Raw genomic sequence first — 21,949 nt, 5'->3', positions numbered from 1 at the left:
ATATCCTTGGCAACAGAATCCATTGGACACAACCAATAAATTAATAAAAAATAAAAAATCATAAGACAATTTAAAGGTATAAAGGGCACTTATGACTAATAGAGGCAAGGTACAGTGACATTGCCCTAAAGACTGACCATATATACACTGTATATGATCAGTGCCCAAGACCCTCTCTACCCAAGCTAGGATCAGGGAGTACCAGGCAATGGCTGCTGATGACTCAGCAAGTATACCTATAGGCTCTCCAAACTCTCATCCTTAGCTCAAGGATGAGTTTGAGAAGGACTCAAAACACCAGCCAGGCAATAGCATACGCAAGGGGCAGCACATACTGTACACCTGTGACATGAGCCAAAGTAAACGTGTTTGGACTTTATCTGACAAGTAAGTAGAGACGTCCCTTCACTTGCCAGCCATCAACTAACTACAGTACAGTACCTTATTAACTGGCTTTAACGGATGTATCCAGCTTGTGTTGATTAATCCTTACAATAGACGAGTTCCCTAAAAAAACTCTATGAAGTAATTTGGACAAATTTGACCCTCAATTCCAATGCAAATATTTAGTTAACCTATTGTTAAATTAAATTTCTGGTAATGATGTGGATTTTTTTATTGGGTCAGGATAATATAAAGAGGTCTCCGGTGGGAATCAAGCAATCTGGAATGGAGAATTCCTCGAACCTAGGATCCGCAATTGCAGGGTTCTGGGTTTTCACCACGAAATCTGGCAATAACTTAAACGACATGTCCTTCCAACCTTTCGAGTGAAGAGACTTCGAAGGACAATCTGTGGAGCTCGCTCACCCGTTTGGCCGAGGCTAGAGCCAACAAGAAGACGGCTTTGAGGGTGAGGTCCTTGTCTAGAATATTTTTGAGCGATTTCGAAGGGGGGCCTCGAGAGAGCCCTGAGGACCTTGGCTACATCCCACTGGGGGACCCTCAAGGAGCGGTGGGTCTCAAGACTGCTCAAAAATTCTGATGAGCATGGAGATGTGGCGAGAGGTCCCCAGGTTGATGCCCTTGAGTTGGAAAACCTGACCCAGTGCCGTACGGACTCCTTTGATGGCTGGGATGGAGACTCCCAGGTCGTCTCTCAAGTGCACTAGGAAGTCTGCGATATTGTGGACCGAAGCGTCTAAGGGCCGCAGATTCTGAGTGGCACACCATTTTACAAACGCTGCCCATTTTGCCTGGTACACAACGCATGAGGACTTCCGGAGATACCCCGACATCCTGTCCGAAGTCTTGTCCGAGAAGCCTTCCCTCCTTGGCAGGCGCTTGATAATCTCCACGAGTGTAGCCTCAGACCCTGTGGTTTTTCGTGTAACCTTCGGAAGTGAGGCTGACTTAGCAGGTCTTCTCTTTCCAGTAGGGGCCACGGAAGGAGAGTAGCCAGGTCCTAAAGATCCGCGAACCACTCCCTCTCCGGCCACCAGGGCGCTACCAAAGTCATCTTTGTGGAATTGGATTGCTTTAGCCTGTTGAGAACCTGCCTGATGATCCCGAAGGGGGGAAAGGCGTAGACGTCGAGGCCGTCCCTTGAGTACTGGAAGGCGTCCTTGAACGCTGCTGTCGGGTCTGGTACCGGGGAGCTGAATACGGGGAGCTTTAAGTCGAGTCTTGTGGTGAACATGTCTATCACTGGGGAGCTCCAACGGCGGAGAACTTCCTGTGCCACCTGGGGATGAAGGGACCATTCTGACCCTACCACCTGGCCTGTCCTGCTCAGTCCATCTGCCAAGACGTTCCTTTTTCCCGGAATGAACCTAGCTGTTAGCAGAATGTGGTTCATTTCGGTCCATTCCAGGATCTGAGCCATGAGGTCGCACAGTTCCCTTGACCTTAAGCCTCCCTGCTTTTTTATGTATGCCACCACTGTGGAGTTGTCGCACATGAGTGCCACTGAGTTCCCCCCGGAGGAGACGGGCGAATTTTACCAGGGCTTTCTGTACTGCCATGAGCTCTAGAAGATTGATGTGCCGGGTCTTTTCTTCCACTGACCATTTCCCCTCTGCTGTTTCCTCGAGGAGATGAGCTCCCCACCCCTCCTTCGATGCGTCCGTGAAGCAGCATCTCCAGAGGGGCGGAGCCGAACGGAATTCCCTTCAACGTGTGACTCCTGTCAGACCACCAGAGGAGCATGTCCTTGGAGGAAGGGGACACCGGGACTATCTTCTGCGGGGACTCCTTCACTAACCAGAGATCCTTCAGGTTCCACTGGATTGGTCTTAGCTTGAGCCTGCCCTGTGGGATCAATTTCTCCGACACCAGGTGACCTATTAACCTCTGCCAATTGTTGGCCCTCACCGGAGTGCCAGCTAGAAACGGACGAATCACCTGGTCTAGGTTGTCCAACCTCTCCTGGGAGGGGAAGGCTCTCGTAAGCTGGGAGTCTAGGACCATCCCCAGGTACATCATCCTGGTGGTGGAGACACTGTGACTTCTCGAGGTTGATCGTGATCCCGAGGTCCTTGCAGAACTGCAACAGAAGTGAGCCTTGATACTTCAAGTCTGCCCCCGAGGCTGAAAGCAGCAACCAGTCGTCGAGGTACCTGATCAGCCTGATACACTGCTTGTGTGCCCATCCCGAGACCAGGGCGAAGACCCTCGTGAACACTTGTGGAGCTGTCGACTGGCCGAAGCAGAGGGTCTTGAACTGAAGAGTCTGAGAGCCCCGCCTTACTCTGAGGAACTTTCTGCTGGAGTGGTGAATGGGAATCTGAAAGTAAGCATCCTTGAGATCCAGGGACATCATGAAATCCCCTTCTCTCAAGGCTGCCATCACCGACTTCGACGTGTCCATCTTGAAGGGGGCCTTCTTGATGAACATGTCCAGAGCCGAGAGGTCGATGACTGGCCTCCAACCTCCCGTCGCCTTCTCCACCAGGAAGAGTCTGCTGTAGAAGCCCGGGGAAGGCTCGTGCATGGGGCTGTAGCGCTCCCTTGTTCAGCATGGCTTCCACTTCTGCTTGCAGGGCTGCTTTCTTCTCAGAGTCTTTGGGCGCCAGCCACTCCGCCCGATGTTCGGGGATCAACGAGGGCGGATCTGACAGGAAGGGAATCATGTATCCCTCCCTGAGAACTGTCACCGTCCACGTGTCCGCACCGTTGTCCCGCCATGCTTGCCCATATTGTTTGAGGCATCCCCCACCCGAGGCGTGGGAAGGTGTAGGGGGCCTCTCTCCCTATCTCCTTCTAGAGAGACGGTTGGAACAGCCTCTCCTTGACCCTGAGTATTTGGGCCTAAAGGCAGCCTGAGGTTGGGCACCACTCCTCCTAGAGGGCCGAGGAGATTGGTGCCAGGAAGAGGCGGAAGCCTCCTGCCTAGCCGGAGGCGTAGGCGGGTAGGCCCCGTCTGTAGAAGCTCTTCTTACAGGGGGTCGTCTTGATACTTGCTGCCTGGGCTCGGACGTACCCTTCATCTTGCCGACCCTCTCTACCATCTCAGCCACTGATTGAAGGGGGAACAGTCTCACACCAGACGGGAGAGTTCCTCAGGAACTTTGCTTCTCTCTCGGGGAGCCAACGGGGTAACCTATTCAATACCGTGTCCCTTCTCCTCAGGACCCAGTTAGCTGTCTGGGTAAGGGACTGAAAGGTAAGGAATTTCATAGCCTTGCCCCCGAGCGGATTAATTCTTGCAAGAGCGCCTGATTTTCAGGGACTGGCAGGTCGTACGAAAGCTGGAAGCCTGCTAGAGTGCACGCCCACCAGTCCAGCCAAGAAGTGACATTCACGATGTCCTGTGAAGTGTCTTCCATCATGGCGCCCTCCGCTTGCGAGAAGACCACCAGTGCGTTTAGGCTTCGTTCATCCATGTTGCCATGGTTCAGGGTAGCGACCGCTTCCTCCAATGTGCGGACCCCTGAGTGCCACCCGTCAGGCACATAGAATTTCTTTTGGGTCCTAAGACCCGGCAGGAGCTTGAAGGAACCCTGTGCCCTCAACGAGTTCTTCAGACCTGACACGAAAGTCCACATGTTCCATTCCCAGGACAACATCAGGTGCTAAAGGTAGGGTCAAAGATGGTTTCTGCTGGACAGGATTGTTAACCATCCTGCCCAGACCTGAGAGCCAAGCTTGTTCCGATGCTGGCTGAGGCTCGTCTAACCTATGATGATGTCGGATAAGAGCTAACACCTTACGGTAAAACGAGACCTAGTCCGGAGAGCACTCGCCTGAGCCCAAAAGTTCGTCCACAATCTGCACCTCCGTGTCGGAGGTCTTATCGAACACGGAGGGATCCGTGGGCACGGAGGCATCCCTCCCCTCCTGGTGGGGTGATGGAGTGGCTGCCTCCGTCGCGGGTAGAGCCGCCGGGGAGGAGGTAGCCGTTATGGGTCTACCCCCTCCCGGGATCACCCGGATGGCGCTGGTTGTTGGTCGAGGCAGCGGCGTATCCCGCAACTTGGCCAGAGCCGCTGCGACGAAAGGTCCTGGAGCTGAGCCGCTGCGACGAAAGGTCCTGGAGCTGAGCCACTGCGACGAAAAGCCCTGGAGCTGAGCCGCTGGGTCTAACCAGCAGAAGTTCCCGACACACGGGTGGAGCCGCTGACTTACTAGGTCGGGGCAACTGAAAGTGTGCCAACGGCCGCACCCGACGAGCAGGCGGAGCCGAAGAGACACTGGGCAAGGGTACGGAAGCGGCTCCAGCAGGCACCGAGGCAGGTATTTGAGCAGCAACCTTCTTGCTAGACTCACGACGGTGTCGGACCACTGTTATATACCTCCTCCTCGAGGACTTCCAACTTCTTCTTGGCCGGGCTGATGTGGGAGCTTGGTCTCCTCCTGGAACGCTTCCTCTTCCTCCTGGACTCCCGTCCACTGGAACTTTCCGAAGAATAGGAACTGTATGAAGAGTAGTCGTCCGAAGAATAAGGGCTTGCTGAGTCGTCCAATTCAATTATGAGCCTCCTAGGGGTCCTTGGTCTGGAAATAGGGGTCGTTTGCTCCATGAAGTCCGGCGGAAGTGTAGCTGATGGCGTCGGGGGTGAGCGGATAGCGGGCCGAGAGGCGAACCATCGTCTGAACTCCTCCTCCTGCCTCATGGGGGACCTGAAGGGCGTCCTAGGTGCCGTCCACACGATGGAGTCGAGATCCGAAGAACACGTGGGCCGCCTTTCTTTGTCCCGATCACCCCCGGAACCCACTGAACCTGAAAAACACTGCCAGGGAGTGGGGGTAGGTGCCATTTCGGGCTTCCCCCACACTGGGTCTTCACCTGAAACGGGTCCTGCAGGCACCAGGCCTTTGTCTACTAAACACACTTCCGCCACACTAGCAGACCCCCCACTCGTCTGCGTAGGCCCCCTTAACAACAGATTCCCCAACATCAGACTCATGGGGAACAGCAATGGGCCGTTTCCCCGCAACGGACTTACCTCGTCCCCTACTCTGGGTAGGGGAAGGTGAAGGAGAAACTCTCTCTGACTGCGCTGAGGGCGACGTTAGCGGCGAGGTAAGGCCCATCTTTTTAGGAGATCTCTTGGATACCTTCTTCTTCTTTTTGTAGAACAAGGTCCAATGCAGTTCCGGCCAAGACTCGCACTCAGGGCACATGGAGGAAGGGGAGCACTTATTCCCCCGACACGAGGAGCACAAGGTGTGCGGGTCGACCTCGGGCCTAGAGAGCCAGGCTCCACAAGACTTACCAGCTTGGGGCCCAGGACAGCAACGCTGGGATTCCATAGTGGAAAGCGAACATGCAAACGACACAAGAACACAAAGGAAAGGTGAGGACACAACGGGAACACGTGGCTCACAAGGGAAAGGAACACAAGGAAACACGTGTACACAAGGGAAAGGAACACAAGGAAACACAAGGGAAAGGAACACAAGGAAACACGTGGTACACAAGGGAAAGGAACACAAGGAAACACAAGGGAAAGGAACACAAGGAAACACGTGGTACACAAGGGAAAGGAACACAAGGAAACACGTGGTACACAAGGGAAAGGAACACAAGGAAACACGTGGGCGAGAGCAGCAAGATGTTATCTACGCCGCGACCACATGCTTACTGGCGAGCTAACAAGCGGGGCCTCACGCGCTGACCCCGGGTCGCCCCAGGGCGAATATCCTTCCGCCCGGGAGCGCCCCGACAAGGTAACGGAGAGAGGGGGAACTACGCAAAATTCTTGGTCAGTAATTGAGGAGATCCCAGATCCTCCTAAGAAAGTAGTTCGAGGTAAGTACTCCTTGTTAGAACAATATAATAATTACATCTATTCCTAAGGTCCCCTTCTATATTTAAATAGGCCACAGGAAGCTCCCCCTGAAGTTGAAGAGATACATGCTAATAACGAGAAGTTCGCCTGATGATTGGTCGAGCGATTTACCTATCTAATCAATCACATGGTGAGGAAGTTCAATTTTAATTTATTTGCTTTGTATTTTGCCAAAACTTGCACGAGAGAGAGAGAGAGGGGGTCCAGGTATGTGTGTTAGTGTGTGTACGTGTATGTGTCCGCGGTGAGCGTCGCCGAACGAGTGGTTGTTAGTGTAATGATTGTTTGTAGTGGGAAAGACTGTTGGTATAATTGAGGTTGTTTAACATTTTCTAGCTAGGTTAGGGTGGTGATGAATGTCTTTGACAGTAGCAGGAGTCGGTTGTGTCCTGAATGCTCGATATCATATTCAGTTCATCGACCAGCTGGCTTGGAAGTGATTCTTGTATTAGCATAAGTACAGTGTTTTCATTTATCTTTGTTAGGCGCAATCATAAATAATAGAAAGTTTATTATTTATCTTTGATTACAGTGCGATAGTTTAGTTAGCTAGGAGTGTTCGTAAGTTTTTCTTTTTTCATTGCAGGCCGTAATTCCTCTTTTAGACTCCTTTGGAGTTTAATTTTGGCCTTGAAGGTGTTGCTTGCCAGCCGTGTATATATGAATACCTTGATGATGACGACCCGGACCGTACAATAAATGTAAGATTAGACAGCGGATACTGCATATAGAATTTTGAGCGTTGATGACCCGGCTGTAAAAAAGATTTTTTACTTTATGATGATGATGACCACCGCATAAGTGATTGCACGGTCGAATTGGCTGTACGATATTGTTTGCCACAAAGTTGCTGTAGTGGGATACAAGGACTGTTGCCAGTGTGTGGACGACGGTGGCCACACAAACGTATATTAAGTATGTAAGTGTTTTCGCTTATGTTGGTATTAAGATGTGATTATTTGTTGCTGGTTTATGGCATATGGTTGATGGTCTAGTGTTAAGGGCTTTATTTTATTGTTTAAGTGTTTTTCGGAGCTGTGTGTGGACTGTCGGTGTTGGGTTAATAAAGTTTTCTGATTATTGGCGAGTTCTGTGTACCCACACGTACCGTTATACCATATTTATAAAAGTCTGGTGTTATTTTTGCCTGCTTTAGTGTTAAGTCTATGTTTAGTGATGTGTGATTCTTTTTGGTTGTGTTTAATTTGTACGCAATATAGTTTTAAGGCTATGTTTTGTTTTACTGTTCCCTTCGTGCAATAGTCCAGTTGACATAAGAGTAAGGGGAAAGTTTGTGTCGTGGGACAATTTGTCTGTCGGAGTGATCAAGGGTGTGGGGTTTGTTTTTTACTACATCCCGCCACAATGGGAAGATTAACCTGGAGCAGGCCTTAGACCATCAGATTTTCATATCCAACCAACAGGCATACATGGATGAATATCCGCGTACAGCAATCCATACCTGATCATTAGACATCACAATATAAGTAGCAAAACTGAATGGTAGGCCCCTAGAGAGTACAAGTGGTTTCACAGTACTACATATTCCCATGTCAATATTCTAGCAACATGAAAAACTGATATTTTACCAATCAAAATCATAAAAAATGTAGAATTTTACCATTAACAATGAGAAAATTAAGTACGTTTTAATAACAGTGACACAATATAGATGAAAGATGAGTGTAGTGAGGAAGTGATGATGCTTTTATTTATAGGTTATTAAATAAGGAGTCAGTTCAAGGTTACTAAATAGGGGTCCGTTCAAGGTAATTAAATAGGGGTCAAGGGATAAAGGCGACAGATAAGATTATTAGAAAAGTTAAGGTTAGGTTAGGATAGTTTCCACAATAGCTCTTCTTGAAGGGAATACCAAAATCAAACTATTGTTCTCAAGTCTTGGGTATTGCCATAGCCTTGGTATCATGGTATTCCACTGTCTTGGGTTAGTTCTCTTGCTTGAGGGTTCACTCAGGCACAATATTCTATTTCCTTATTCTCTTTCCTCGCTAGGCTATTTTCCCTGTTGAAGCCCTTGAGCTTATAGCATCTTGCATTTCCACATAGGGTTGTAGCTTAGCATCATAATAAAAAAAATAAAAATGAGGGAAACTAAAACTAACGTGTCCGAAATGTAAACTTTGTCACACAAAACGCAGGCCTAGTAAACAATTCCTGTATCACACATTGCCTAATCTACAGTAGGCCCATTTTAATCTTGACCAGCATATAATTCTTTATAGAGCCTACGCTAGCTGGCCATAGAGCCTGGACTATGGCAAGCTACTATCAACCCTATCATACTATACCCTAATTCTAAAGATCCCTATACCCTAGCACTAAATATCCTATTATACCCTAACCTTAACAACAATTGAGATTTCAGAAATATATATATATATATATATATATATATATATATATATATATATATATATATATATGTGTGTTATCTATATATATATTTATATATTTATGTATATATATCTATATCCACCGATAATGGGGGACCCCCAGTGGGAACTCGGGGTTTTGGGTGGGGAAAACATACTAGGGAAACGGTGTATAATGGTAAACAGTAAAACTTTACCTTTTATAGAGCCTACACTAGCTTGCCATAGAGCATGGACTATGGCAAACTACTATCAACCCTATCATACTATACCCTAATTCTAAAGATCACTATAACCTAACCCTATATATCACACTATACCCTAATCTTAAATATCACACTATACCCTGATCTTAAATATACTATGCCCTAATCGTAAATATCCAATTACACTCAATTCATAGAAGTAGAAGATCATTGCACCCTATACTTCTTTGTTATCCCAGTGCAGATTAGCTTTGTCACCTCATATACCAAAGAGACAAGGCCTGATCTAGTCTATATGACCTAAACCATATGCTACGTTTATCGAGGTATTAAAATCGTAAAATATATGACAAAGGGACTCGCCTCCCGTCTCATTAAGTTATAAAGTGCATCTAATGACTACAGAACTGCTTTCGTTAGTTCATCGTTCCCAGAGAGGAACACTATTACAACATTGCCTAGATATGACAGGTCGTGCTACGGCCTATTTCGTAGGAAAATGAGCCAATGCCTATCTTTGAATAATAACGAACCGTTAGGCAGCGAGGCCTAATGGCTGTGTGGCATGCATATCCATAAAACATACTTAGAATATAATAGGAATACCTATACAGTAGATCTTAAAAGGCCTTCTCCCGTAGGTTTCCTTCCCTCAAAACACCTCCCGAAATCCTCCCAATAAAGCACCTTATGTCTTGTACTCACCTTCTTTGATGCTCTCCGACTCCTCGTCTGTGAAGAAGTATATATCTGTAAGACGAAAACACTGTCAGATTGAGGCTTTTCTTGTATTTATCAATGTAAACACAAGACAATCACTATCCACTCACCCGCCATGTTGTAGTAAACATGAGACTGAATGAAAACGGCAAGGCGATTGGTTCGATGACGTCACAAGGTCTCTTGAAAGACCTCGCTTGATTGGGTGGTTTCTCTGTGACGTCACAGATCAGATGTTCCAGCAATAGTTTGAAGGTTGAATCATATCATTATATTCTTTTAAAATGGTCCTTAAATATCAATTATCATAAAAAGTTAAATACTATAAACGTACTATGCATCTTACTTAATTTCCAATTAGATTGTTGCTTCAGCAATGATAGAAAATTCTTATATATTTTGTCTAATATCTGAGTTTTACAATAGTTATCCAGCGAACAATAATCCCTTTATTTAAAAGAATCAAACAATAGATTACTATGACCTGACAAATACTATAAACGTACTACAGTATATATCTAACTTATTTTCCAATTCAATTGTTTCTTCAACAATGATAGAAAATTCTTATATATTTTGTCTAATATCTGAATTTTGCAAGTTATACAGCGAACAACAATCTCTTTATTCAATAGAATCAAACAATAGATTACTGTGACCTAACTCGAGCGAAGAAAGTTTCCTGACTCATAATTGCAATTCACACCATTTCATTCCTAAGAAACTGGACTTCTGAATCAATCATTCAGATTTGACGGTTTTTAAGCATGACGCATATGTCAACTAAACGAACTGATGACCATGACGTGTTTCCAAAGACATTTGAAATTTGCTGATGACAAGATAAGCTGGCTAATCAAGGTATTTGTGTTAAGGTTAAGGTAGACCAGAGGGTGAACATGCAATTATCCGAGAAAACATATATTAACTGAAGTTTTTTTTTTTATATACAACGTCGGAAGAGTTTGAAATTTTTATTTCATTTAATCGACGCAAATGTAGTTAGCTTGTTTTGTCCTAAAAGAGTCAGTAACAAAATGTATTATCACCACTTTAATGGCAACACACACACACACACACACACACACACACACACACACACACACACACACACATATGTATATATATATATATATATATATATATATATATATATATATATATATATATATATATATATATATATATATATATATATATATATATATATATATATATAAGGATAAGTTGGGATGGAGAGCATTTGGTAAACAAAATGAGATTATAAAAGTAAAATGCCTCTTTCTCTAAAACGTAAAGTATCTAATTATTATTATTATTATTATTATTATTATTATTATTATTATTATTATTATTATTATTATTATTACTACTAATTGCTAAGCTACAACCCTTGTTGGAAAAGTATGATGCTGTAAGCCAAAGGGCCCCCACAGGTAAAATAGCCCAGAGAGGAAAGGAAATAAATAAACTACAAATTAAGTAATGAACAATTGAAATATTTTGAGAACAGAAACAACGTTAAAATAAATCTTTCATATAATTCATAAACTATAAAAAAAACAAGAGTAAGAGAAAGGCAATAGAATAGAGTGCCTGGGTGTACCCTCAAGCAAGAAAAAACTACTCGAAGGCAGCGGAAGACCGTGGTACAGAGGCTATGGCACTACCCAAGACTAGAGAACAATGGTTATGATGTTGGAGTGTTATTCTCCTAGAAGAGCTGCTCACCATAGCCAAAGAGTCTCTTCTACCCTTACGAAGAGAAAAGTAGCCACTAAACAGCTACAGTGCAGCAGTTGACCCCTTAAGGTAAGATGGTCCTACCAGTATTAAGTTATGGATCAGAAACATGGATTCTCACTAAAGCCTTAGAACAAAGCTAGTTAGCCTACAACTCAAAAAAAAAAAAAAAAAAAAAAAAAAACATGGATACGAGAGCAAACTAAAGTAGAGGATATTCTAATAACTTGTAAGAAAAAGAAATGGACATGGAAAGAACAATATATAATGAAACAAATAATTGGACATTAAGAATAACAGAATGGGTCCCTAGAGATTGTAAAAGATGCATGGAAAGGAAGAGAAGACGATAGATTAACGAACTAAGAAAGTTTGCGGGTGTGGACTGGCACATGAAGACCAGAAAAAGACGTAATTGAAAGGACATGTCTAAGGCCTTTGTTCTTTAGTGGACTAGTAACGGCTGATGATTTTATATATATATATATATATATATATATATATATATATATATATATATATATATATACATATATATATATATATATAGGCTATATATATACATATATATATATATATATATATATATATATATATATATATATATATATATATATATATATATATATATATATATGAGTAAACACTAAAACATTAATGAGTAGTTTTACATATATAAATAATCAATTTTATAGTCCCTACCACATTTATAAGATACTTTAACCACTGTGTTACGGATGGACCCCAGAACAGTAAAATTTCTACAATATAGTTTCTAAAAAAATTTCTTAGTAGAATGAAAAAGTCTACTTCATAATGGACCCCTATTTAGCTAGAACTCCTAAGTTTCCTGGATATTATAGCCATGTCTCAAACTAACTGTCTTTAAAATTTGCTGGACCAAATTCATCCAACCTCCTGATAGTTTTAAATTATAGCCTACAATTCTTCATAGCCTAGACCATCGTGGTCTATTTTGTTCTAACGATTATTATTATTATTATTATTATTATTATTATTATTATTATTATTATTATTATTATTATTATTATTATTAGCTAAGCTACAACCGTAGTTGGAAAAGCAGGATGCTATAAGCCCAAGGGCTCCAATGAGGAAAAATAGCCCAGTGAGAAAACAAAATAAGGGAATAAATTAACTATAGGAGAAATAATGAACAATTAGAATAAAATATTTCAAGAATAGTAACAACATTAATACATATATTTCATATATAAATGATAAAAAGAGACTTGTGTCAGCCTGTTCAACATAAAAATATTTGCCGCAAGTTTGAACTTCAAAAGTTCTACCAATTCAACTACCCGAAGTACCTTTAAATATTATTATTATTATTATTATTATTATTATTATTATTATTATTATTATTAACTAAGCTACAACCCTAGTTGGAAAAGCAAGATGCTATAAGCCCAAGAGGTCCAACGGGGAAAACAGCCCAGTAAGGAAAGGAAATAAGGAAATAAATAAACTATATGAGAAATAACAGACAATTGAGATAAGATATTTTAAGAGCAGTAAAAACATTAAAATATATCTTTCACATATGAACTATAAAATGGGACTTGTGTCAACCTGTTCAACATAATAATATTTGCTGCAAGTTTGAACTTCTGAAGTTCTACCGATTCAACTACCTGAAGTACCTTTAAAAATTTTGGTTCATTCTTTCACATAAGTTAACCTTTTAGCGATTTTTAAGTAACTTAATATTTCTAATCTAATAACTTATTCCCGGGCCATATATGATACACCAGCGATATTTTCATCCTTCTGTAGCCTAGGCCTAGGCCTATATCAAGAAGAGGTTGATCATTAAACGCTAAATATAAGTTTTGTTGGCCTAACTCGTTGAATTTACCAGATTCACAGATAAAACTAACGAGATTTAGTAATAGAACAGGAGATGAAGTCACCAGGATTATTATGGGGGCAAATAAAACTAACTGTGCAATTGATTCGAAGTAATTGAAGGAGGAAAGTTTTCCAGGCTTGCCGACATCATAATCATAAGGATAGTAAATACTATCGATGGGTATAAGTTTCCTAAACCTTAAAAAGTGGCTATAATTACAACAGGTCTCTAGATTATCAGGAATTAAGTTCACACAGACCTATTTCGAATCTGTCTTTTATTTCAAAAGTGCCTTAACAGCAATTCTAAAACAACTAGTTAGTCACTTAGAAAGAATCGAAGCATTGCCAGACAACCAGTCAGCATAGAGAAAATTATATTCAACGGAGACAGCCATCTGTTCTACTGTAAATAATATACTGGAAATGATGGATCCTGATATGGTATCTTGATAGGCCTATCACTCTATCTTTGTGCTGCTTAAGATGTAGTTACTTTTACTTTTACTTTTAGGGGTTTATTTCTCGCCCTCCATCAAACACTAAAGGTCTGTTCAGGCGGGCCTTGGTGTGTGAAAAAAAATAATTTCTTTCCAGTTAATATTTTGCTCTGTATCGTTATCAGTTATTTCGCTAGCATTTGTATTCAGGCTTAATAGTTTTCAGGTCACTATTATAACACTTTCTAAAAAGATAAGTCTAGGTTTTTCTTGAAAGCTGCCACATTATTGCTATTCTTGACATCGAGTGGAAGGTCGTTAAAGAGTCTCGGTGCAGCATAACTGAACGTTCTTCCTCCTATTGCATGATTCACACTAATTTCGAATAGTCTATGTGGGTCATCTGCATGTCTAACTCTTACAGCGGCGCTGGTAGCTTCAGGGTAGGGGACCAGGCAATCACGAAGATATTTAGGCTTATCACTTATAAGTGCTTTGTGAGTCAACAAGCAAATTTTAAATTCAATTCTAGCCTTAACAGGTAACCAATGTAGATCGATCAGTGCAGGAGTCATTCTCTCCCGAAATTTAATGCCTTTTATCAGTCTAGCCGCCCGGTTTTGCACATTTTGAAGCTTTCTTAGTAGTGTATTGGGCAATTTGTAGTACAGAGAGTTGCAATAATCAAGCCTTGATATTACATGACTCATCACTAAAATTTTTGTACTGCCCTCTGTTAAATATTTTCTAATAAATGCTATGTTTCTCAGGTGATAGTTACACACTTTCACTGTGTTCACAATTTGGTCCTTCATTGACAAATTACAGTCTATCAGTACACCCAAATTTTTCACAACAGGCACAATCCCAACATCAGCATCACCAATTTTTATACTTTGAATTAACTGGTAATTCTTCAAAGCCACCTTTGTGCCAAAGAACATACATTCTGTTTTATCATCGTTTAATTTGAGCTTTTTCCTCTGCATCCATGTTTTTATTTCAGTCATTATCTCATCAATTTTCTTCTCTGTATCTTGTGTTGTTGAAATTGAGAGGTAAAATTGAGTATCATCTGCATATAGTTTAAAACCCACTTTTTGTTTTTTCAAGATGTGTGATAGTTGTGTATGCACTGTTACTTAATGATTTACGATCCATCTGTATTGAAGATATAGCCTTTGAGTATCTAAAAGACTACTTGATTGACAGAAACTACTGTGTACAAATTTGAATCTTATTGTCATATGAACCATTAAACAGAGGGAAGAGGATAAGACCCAATCTTATTAATCTATGATATCGGTCTAAAGCTATCAAACGTATTACAGAATCGTGGAGTGATGTTATTTTAGGATTATAAGCTTCACAATTGTACGTTACGATAAGTGAAATTAATGACACTGCTGAAACCTTAAACCAAAATATTACCATTATTCGGAAATGAATGACAGTCAAACAATTGAAATTGAATTAAAATAAAACTGGTCGTTAAAAAAAAAAAGCAGCCAAAGAAACTAGGGTGACATCCAAATGAATATTAATGGCAACTTGGTCCCGAAATCTAGTAAAGCTTGTTACCTAGTAGTATTTCTCGACTATAATTTGTCTCTCAATGTATTAATAAATAATGCGCTGTAGTAAGAACTACTGGGTATCATCTTAGAAACATTGCTTTTATTCATTAGTATCTGAATGAATATTCTATAAAGAAACTTGTGATTAACTGTGGTATTACAAGTATTGACTACTTTAACTCCATCTACTACAATCTACATAAAGCGCAACTTAAGAAATTACCAATCACAATAAACAGAGAAGCAAGACTGATATAAAAGGTGCCCCACCTCGAAAAAGGATTACTCTTACAGTAATTAAATTACAATGGTGGCCTATTAAAGCTAGAATAGAGTTTAAGATGTGCACAATAACCCATCAAGTTATTAGGACCGGACACCTTTTATATCAGTGTTGCTTCTCTATTTATGTTTTGTGATTTCTTAAGTTGCACTTTGGGTAGATTACTTTACTTTACTTTACTTTGAGGGCTGATTTTCTAGTCCTAGGCTATACTGCAGGGGAACCCTTGTTATCTACAGGAGCTTCAGATTCATTTTATCATATACATTCCAAGGCATTCATTATTTAACACCGCATATTGCTCGCTTATTGTCAATACAACATTATCGAAGCACTTAGAAAACAAGAAAGTCTAGTTTCTTCTTGAAAGCCTTAATATCCTCAGTCTTTCGGATGTCTAGTGGAAGTTTGATGTATAGTCTTGGGGCTGCATATTTAAAGGCTCTAGAATCTACAGTAGACATATCTTGGCTCCAATAATTAAAAACTATCTGTAACTATTCTCCTGTCAACACGATTTGTTGCCTGCACATTTAGCAATTCTCTCGGGCATTTCGAGCGTCTTTTTATATTAACTTGATGGGTTATTGTACATGTTTTAAACTTAATTCTTGCTTTAATAGGCAGCCAGTGTATCTCAGTTAGTGTGGGAGCGATTCTTTCTCGGGGTGGGACACCTGTTATCAGTCTTGCGCCTCTGTTTATTATGTTTTTAATTTTTTAAGATGTACTTTTGGTGGATGGAGTTATAGCAGCCAATTCTGGTAATAATACAGTCTATCACAAGTTTCTTTGCAGAATGTTCACCCAAGTACTTTATAAAAGCAATATTTCTAATGTTATATTCAACAGTTTTACTGCATTATCTATTTGGGCATTGACAGACAGGTTACAGTCAAGAGATAGGCCTACTCTTAGATCACGAACTTTACCAGATATGGAGACAGAGTTGTTATTTATGTTTATTTGAATATCGTCTAAGTTTCTTAAGTGGTTAATCTTCCCAACCACCACAAATTCAGTTTTATTTTAATTTATTTTTAGTTGTTTGACTGTCATCCATTCTCGAAAATTAGTAAGAATTTTGTTTAAAGTTTCACTATTATCATTAATGTCATTTATGGAGAAGTAAAATTGTGTATCATCCACAAACAGTTTAAACTTCACTTCATGTCTGTTTGTTACTTTTGATAAACCTATAGATAAGATACAGAACAAGATTCGGCCTAGTACACTTCCCCAGGGTACCCATCTGTTTAATGATTCATTTGATAAATGAGTTTCCAATTTGTATATATTAGATTTTGTGAACCAAGTAGTCTTTCAGCTATCCAAAGGCTTGATCTTCAATACAGATAGACCGTAAATCATTAAGTAACAGTATGCAAAACTGTACTTAAAGCAGCACACAGACAGAGTTATATCAAGATACCACATTTGTTCTCATCCATCATATCCGGAATATAATTTACAAAAGAAAGGTTATCTGTCTCTGTAGATTAGTGTAGAATATAATTTTCTGTATGGTGAGTTGCTGACTGCTTGTCTGATAAAGCTTCCTTCTAAGTGACTAAGTAGTTGTTCAAGAATTGCACAATCTAACACTTTTGAAATAAAGGATTGATTAGAAATAGATCTGTATATTAATTCCTGACAGTCTAGAGAACTTTTAAGATCAGGTGTATATAGCCACTTTTTCATATTTTGTCTGTAGTTAATAATATACTTTGGTTTTTACGTTCTGACGATGGTCTGAGTATGTTTTCTATCAGGGGTTGTTTGACATCACAAAACATAATAAACAGAAAAGCAAGACATAAAAGATGTCCCACGCTGAGAAAGTATTACTCCTATATTATTTGATGTACAATAACCCATCAAATTATCAGAACCGGACGTCAAAAAGATCTATGACAATTGCTACATATCGTGCAGCCGACAAATCGTGTCGACACGAGTATACTTACAGATAATTTCAAATTATTAAAACTAAGATATACGCGTAGGCGTATATCTTGGTTCTAGATATTTCAAATATGTGGCCCAAATATGCTTCAAATAAACATCTGAAAGACTGAAAACATGAAGGCTTTCAAGAGGAAACAAGATTTTTTTCTAAGTACTTCGATAACGAGGATTTGGCAGTAAACGAGCAATATGCGGTTTGAAATGCTTAATGTTTTGGAATGTATACGGTAAAATGAATTACGAAAAGTCTTGTATAGATAAGGATTCCCATGCAGTATAGGAAAAAATAATCCTTAAAGTAATTAAAAGTAAGTACGTATGTTAAATGAGGGTACCTTGGATAGAGCTTTGTGATGCTATGTATCATTCTTATGGTCCGGACTTTTCATACCTATTATTATTATTATTATTATTATTATTATTATTATTATTATTATTATTATTATTATTATTATTATTATTATTATTATTATTATTATTATTATTATTATTATTATTATTATTATTAATAATAATTAGCTAAGCTACAACCCTAGTTGGAAAGATAGGATGCTAAAAGCCCAAGGGCTCCAACAGGGAATAATAGCACAGTGAGGAAAGGAAATAAATAAACTACAAGAGAAGTGACAAACAATCAAAATAAAATATTTTAAAACAGTAATAACATTAAAATAGATCTTCCATACATAAACTATGAAAAGAGACTTACGTCAGCCTGTTCAACATGAAAACCTTCTCTACCAGCAAATCAGTCATCTTCTCGACCTCGTTTTTATCATATATCTAAATAATTCATCTAATGAAACTAATGATATTACGAAGTCTGTTCTTTCTTATGTTAATGTAGGCCTAGCCAAAGTAGTTCCCCTCGTGATCAGTTGTCTCAAAGCAATCACGATGGAAATTTCACTTCTCTCAATTATTTCTGTATATTACCATTCTTTTTACATGGCCAAATAACAAGCTTGTAAGCTTAAATTCTAATTCATTATTTACATACTCTAACCTTTTACTGCATTTCTGCTGTGTCTAATTTCCTGCTCTTTTCAGCCGTTTTTATTCAATATGCATTTGTGTTTATTCATATAAACGCCAAAACCAAAATTTTACTCATATAATCAGCGATTTTTGCTTTCAAAGACAAATTTCTTATCTTCAAACACTTATGTAGTTATTCTGTACATAGGTCCCTTGTATAAATTCATATTTTTTTTCGTACATTTAGAACTGTAATAGTTGAAGACTGTAATTAGTGTAGAAAATTGGTAATCAGATATTAACGCACAATACAAATTAGTTAATTTATGGTAGTAGATATATCAAGTTTTCAGTAACTACAACTTAAATGATTGAAATTAAGTCTTAACTCTTTGTAACAAATTATTAATGTTTAGGACATAAGAAAAAGACGTAAAGCGTAGTATCCATGAAAGTAGAACATGACTTTACATGGAGAGTTGTAGTTAGAAAAATAAATCGTCTCTGTTTTAGAATTTTACCAAATTTTAAGTGTAATCGTTATTTCCAATAAGGTTTTCTACAGGGTTTCGAAAATGAAAGGTGGAAACTGTCACGACTATCCATTCAAAAAGTGTTTGGAGTCTTTGGACTGAAAAATTATCAGGTTTAAGGATTTCATGAGTAATGATAGTGCTGCAAATTTCTTATGGAAATGTAGGATGGAAAATATTCTCTGGAAAGGAGTATGTTATATAAATTCCAAAATGTAAATATTTCTCCTTTACCTAAACTTCTTCTTCTTCTAAGTTTGTTTCTTTAGTTGTGATCTGTCATGGCTCTTAGGTAATGTAAATGTTACTGTTTTTAATGATTTTAAATTAGATATATATTATTTTGCAAGCAATTAGATATCAAATTTAACGGACTTTAATGTCCTGAATTTGCTTTGAATCTTATTCTAAGGATATATGTTTCAGGGTTTAGGCAAGGTCGTTACCGGTATGTCAACCCAGGACCCTACTATGCAACGATCTTCTCACGGTATAATTTCCTGTGCTAGATTATTCTTTAACAATCAGCAATAGACTATATATAATGCATGATGTGGAGTCCACATAGGCCATTTATAACAAGGAATCTTGTAAAGGCCAAAGCTAAATCTCGTTACTGGGGTCTGACTTCTAAGGCAAGTAGCCCCAGTGAGTTTCCTACCATATAGTACTAAGTAAATCTACTCGCTACTGGGGTCTGACTTCCAAGGCAAGTAGCCCCAGTGAGTTTCCAACTTTCCTACCATATAAGTACCAAGTGTAAACCCACAAAGCCCATACTAATTGATGGTTATCAATATTCCATGGAGCCTTTGTAGATCAGCGGCCAGGTCCTCCCGCGGGAATAGAAAACGGGAATTTCTTCCCGTTTTCTAACCGTTCGTAAGACGAGGCCGTTGTTCTACAAAAGAATGTTCTGCCAAAACTCTAGAATAGAACACTGCCTAACTTGAATGGGCCCACGTAACCTTACCTACAAGACGTGTCTCTCCTTAACATGGGGGGGGCCTAACGCCCCCCTGCGACCCCCCCGTACATAGCCGTATAATTAATCTAAAACCTCATACATACAGGTGGCCGCCATCCTACACACATCCCTATTCCATACTTAATCCTAAGCAGATTACTGTAATGTAACTGAATCCAACAGTAGAAATGGTAAAGATTGGGGCTTTTTTATATCATTTATTAAAAATGGACACCCAATAACGTAAAATTCCCCCCCCCCAACTTAACCTACAAATCGTTTCCTTACCTACTTACCTAACGGGGCCTTTGACCCCCCCCCCCCTTACTGCCTTATTTGTAGTCGGCCGTCATCATACATACGGGTGGTCGCTATCAAGCATACATCCCTAAAGATTTACCGTAATACAGTACTATTAAAGAAAACAAAAAGACCTAGGGTTATTTAAAGGTACTATTCATTGAACAATGCTGATGGAAATATTTAGGGGAAATGTGTAATTTTCAAAAGGCAGATGTTCTAAAATTCTAAAGGTTTTGACTGAAAAACCTATTTAAAGGGAAACAAACACAAGGGCATCACCTAACCTAACCTAGGAGCTGTGTCTATACCTACTTACCTATCATTGCGTTTCCCTTGGACCTCTGTATCCTTAGCTTGCCCTGAGACTAAGTTGCGACCTTGTGTTTGCTTCTCAAAGGGCTTCACTTCTTAAACCCGTTTTTTCAGACGGCAGTTTAGCTCGTCAATATAAGCTTGAAAAATATATTTGTTTCCACTCAGCATACAAATCTTTGTTCTCTAATTAGGGAGATTGTTGCAGTGCGACCTGGAGACCGTTGTTAAATCTTGGATAACAAGTAGTTATTCAGCTGAAAAGGGTGCGGGATCAGTAGCCCCCTTTCATCAGCCACAGTACTTCACTTTTTTTTTTCAGCCGCTGACGAGTACCTATATACGTGTAGTGTCAGCCCCTTATCAAACTTTTTCATTTTCTTTTGTTCTTATTTTGATACAAACTTCAAAGTCATTTATAGGAGTTTACTCCTAAGTTGATTTACTACAGTGAGAAAAAATAAAAGGGTGCCTAACTACTGGTAACTCAAGGCTGGAAGTGTACTCGAGCCTCGGTGAGGCTGAGCCACTTTACTCTTGGTCGCCATCCTAGAAAGAACTCTTACTTTCGTTATGATTGCAACTCCACTCTAGATTACTCTTTTCAGTGCTTTTTTCTCTCAGGGATTTGTGTGAGATGACTGGCTTTTCAGGTTTCTATGCAGACTTGCCCCGGCCTTCAAGGCCGCCTATGTGGAACCTTCATTAGCGGGTTGAGGTTGATCCGCACCCCTTATGCTTGAACTGCTGTGAATTTTGCAGGGAGCGGCTGCTCTCCCAGTGGGAGAAGTATTGTGTATGTTGCAATAACCTAGCTAAGAGGGATAAATCCCCTTCCTTGTCTTCTTCCCTTGAGAACAAGTGTAAACTCCATGTGATGCACGATATCTCCCACCCTGATCCTCTCTTACTGGAGCTTTCTGTGACCTTGGTAACCGAGTATGACAGCTATAATACTCATAACTCTCAAATTAGGGAAACTTTTGTTAATGCTTTGTTGCCCTTGGGGCATAGTGAACACGAGTCCGTGCCTGGCACTGATCCTTTGGCCTCAGCACAGCCTGTGCGGGATTCATTCCCAATATCATTTGTTCCACATTATACAGATCATAACAGATCTCTATTTCCTCCCACAGTCGTGCTCAGTGGGGAACATTTTATTTCAGATTTTCAGAATCATCAAGGTGACTTCTCACATTTGGAGGATTCTCCAGTACAAATGCTGAAGATCTCACACCAATCTCATCCGAGAACTCTATCAAATGTGCCGAATGAGACTGCCATATCCCCTGCGAGCCCTGATGTCACAGAACGCGCCGCCGTCCCTACGTGTGAATACGCTAGTGTGCAACCTGAACGTGCCGCCATCTTATCTCACCCTTGTAGGGACACACGGCTAGATTTTACTGTGACCCAAA

At 40.3% G+C, this 21,949-nt stretch overlaps 2 protein-coding genes across 3 annotated transcripts in view; one reads left to right on the top strand and one right to left on the bottom strand.

Moving 5' to 3' along the window:
- The window catches only part of LOC137623081 (serine/threonine-protein phosphatase 4 regulatory subunit 1-like), a 380,975-nt gene extending 371,300 nt beyond the window's left edge, over positions 1–9,675 (bottom strand). The window contains exon 1 of the mRNA XM_068353734.1: positions 9,538–9,675. The gene's annotated coding sequence lies outside the window, so the exon portion shown is untranslated. The remainder of the gene's footprint in view (positions 1–9,537) is intronic.
- A 9,475-nt stretch (positions 9,676–19,150) lies between these two features.
- Positions 19,151–21,949, top strand: part of CIA30 (complex I intermediate-associated protein 30) — a 51,587-nt gene continuing 48,788 nt past the window's right edge. For both annotated transcript variants that reach the window (XM_068353730.1, XM_068353729.1), the window contains exon 1: positions 19,151–19,241. The gene's annotated coding sequence lies outside the window, so the exon portion shown is untranslated. The remainder of the gene's footprint in view (positions 19,242–21,949) is intronic.

This window comes from Palaemon carinicauda, chromosome 30 (genome assembly GCF_036898095.1).
Source record: "Palaemon carinicauda isolate YSFRI2023 chromosome 30, ASM3689809v2, whole genome shotgun sequence".
Taxonomy (NCBI): domain Eukaryota; kingdom Metazoa; phylum Arthropoda; class Malacostraca; order Decapoda; family Palaemonidae; genus Palaemon; species Palaemon carinicauda.
This window is presented reverse-complemented; position numbering and strand designations above follow the sequence as displayed.